We start from the raw sequence: 3,126 nt of genomic DNA on the forward strand, positions 1-3,126 counted from the left end.
CCCCCTCCTCCAACAATGGTGACAACGATGCTTGGCTAATGAAGATAGAGCTGAAGAGGGAAGAACCCATGGAGATCAACAAGGATGAAGGGATCAAGAAGGCCATGGACGACCAAGTTCCGGCTGTAGGAGACACCCTTCAACTTGATCACAATCTTCTTACCCCAACTGAGATCGAAGCTTTCAAGATGATTGAGTTAGCTCGTATACAAAACAAGTATCTCACCCGTGAAAATATTTTGTTGAAGGAGCATATTGTCGCACTCAAGGGCATTATCCGCAAGTTGGAGGATCTCTTACGCTCGATGTGCGATTACCCATCATCAACAACTCCACCTTCTTCACCAGCAAAGGAGATATAATCACAAGGGTATGGGCACTCCCCTTGGCAACTGCCAAGCTTGGGGGAGATGCCCCGGTATCGTATCACCATCACATCTCTATCTTTACCGTTTTTCTTAGTTCGATCCTATTAGTAGTATCTTGATCTAGTAGAATAAAGTTTTGGTATGATCTAGTTTTGAGTTTTGCTTTATGATCCTTCTATGTAATCGAGTCCGTGAGCTATATAGTAAAGATTAGTGTTGAGTCAAGGGCTTGATTATCTTGCTATGATCTGGAGGGAATAAAAGAAAGAGAAAAGAATTAAAAGAAACAAAGAGATCATATTGATTTTATGGAGAGTAATGACTTCACATAGAAAGAGTATGATGATTAAAAGTTGTTGAGAGTTGACAAACATAGCTTTGGCCATCGTTGCAATTAATAGGAAGTAATAAAGAAAGAGAGGTTTCACATATAAATATACTATCTTGGACATCTTTTATGATTGTGAGCACTCATTAAAATATGACATGCTAAAGAGTTGATGTTGGACAAGGAAGACAATGTAATGGGTTATGTTTTCTTATATCTCAGATAAAGTATATTGTCATGGATCATCCAACATGTTGAGCTTGCCTTTCCCCCTCATGCTAGCCAAATTCTTTGCACCAAGTAGAGATACTACTTGTGCTTCCAAAAATCCTTAAACCAGTTTTGCCATGAGAGTCCACCATACCTACCTATGGATTGAGTAAGATCCTTCAAGTAAGTTGTCATCGGTGCAAGCAATAAAAATTTCTCTCTAAATATGTATGATTGATTTGTGTGGAGGAAATAACCTTTATACGATCTTGTGATGTGGAAGAAATAAAAGCGACGGACTGCATAATAAAGGTTCATATCACAAGTGGCAATATAAAGTGACGTTCTTTCGCATTAAGATTTTGTGCATCTAATCCTAAAAGCGCATGGCAACCTCTGCTTCCCTCTGCGAAGGGCCTATCTTTTATTATCTTCTACCTTATGCAAGAGTCATGGTGATCTTCACCTATCCTTTTTACATTTTATCCTTTGGCAAGCACAGTATGTTGGAAAGATCCTGATATATATTGTTGACATTACCCTTGAGGTAAAAGGTTGGGAGGCGAAACTATAAGCCCCTATCTTTCTCTGTGTCCGATTAAAACTCCGTAACCACAAGTATTGCGTGATTGTTAGCAATTGTGAAAGACTAAATGATAGTTGAGTATGTGGACTTGCTGAAAAGCTCTGACATAGACTCTTTCTGATGTTATGATAAATTGCAATTGCTTCAATGACTGAGATTATAGTTTGTTGGTTCTCAATAAAGTTTCTGATTCATACTTTGCATTGTGAATAGATTATTACTTGAGCATAAGAAATCATATGACAATATCCATATATGTTGCTGTTATGAGAATGATCATGATGCCCTCATGTCCGTATTTTATTTTATCGACACCTCTGCCTCTAAACATGTGGACATATTTATCGTTATCGGCTTCTGCTTGAGGACAAGCGAGGTCTAAGCTTGGGGGAGTTGATACGTCCATTTTGCATCATGCTTTTATATCGATATTTATTGCATTATGGGTTGTTATTACACATTATGTCACAATACTTATGCCTATTCTCTCTTATTTTACAAGGTTTACATAAGGAGGGAGAATGCCGGCAGCTGGAATTCTGGGCTGGAAAAGGAGCAAATATTAGAGACCTATTATGCACAACTCCAAAAGTGTTGAAACTCCACAAAAGTTATTTTTGGAAATAATATAAAAGAATGAGCGGAAGAAATACGCCAGGGGGCCTCCACCTGTCCACGAGGGTGGGGGCGCGCCCTACCCCCCTGGGCGCGCCCCCTGCCTCGTGGGCCCCCTGTTGGCCCTCCGGTGCCCATCTTCTGCTATATGAAGTCTTTCGTCCGAAGAAAAATCATAAGCAAGCTTTCGGGATGAGACTCCGCCGCCACGAGGCGGAACCTTGGCAGAATCAATCTAGGGCTCCGGCAGAGCTGTTCTGCCGGGGACACTTCCCTCCGGGAGGGGGAAATCATCGCCATCGTCATCACCAACGCTCCTCTCATCGGGAGAGGGCAATCTCCATCAACATCTTCACCAGCACCATCTCCTCTCAAACCCTAGTTCATCTCTTGTATCCAATTCTTGTCTCTATGTCTGGGATTGGTACCTGTAGGTTGCTAGTAGTGTTATTAGTCCTTGTAGTTGATGCTAGTTGGTTTATTTGGTGGAAGATCATATGTTCAGATCCTTTATGCATATTAGTACTCCTCTGATTATGAACATGAATATGCTTTGTGAGTAGTTACGTTTGTTCCTGAGGACATGGGAGAAGTCTTGCTATTAGTAGTCATGTGAATTTGGTATTCGTTCGATATTTTGATGAGATGTATGTTGTCTATCCTCTAGTGGTGTTATGTGAACGTCGACTACATAACACTTCACCATTATTTGGGCCTAGAGGAAGGCATTGGGAAGTAATAAGTAGATGATGGGTTGCTAGAGTGACAGAAGCTTAAACCCTAGTTTATGCGTTGGTTCGTAAGGGGCTGGTTTGGATCCATATGTTTCATGCTATGGTTAGGTTTACCTTAATACTTCTTTTGTAGTTGCGGATGCTTGCAATAGTGGTTAATCATAAGTGGGATGCTTGTCCAAGTAAGGACAACACCCAAGCACCGGTCCACCCACATATCAAATTATCAAAGTACCGAACGCAAATCATATGAACATGATGAAAACTAGCTTGACGATAATTCCC

Source organism: Aegilops tauschii, chromosome 6 (assembly GCF_002575655.3).
Source record: "Aegilops tauschii subsp. strangulata cultivar AL8/78 chromosome 6, Aet v6.0, whole genome shotgun sequence".
In the NCBI taxonomy this organism is placed as follows: Eukaryota; Viridiplantae; Streptophyta; class Magnoliopsida; order Poales; family Poaceae; genus Aegilops; species Aegilops tauschii.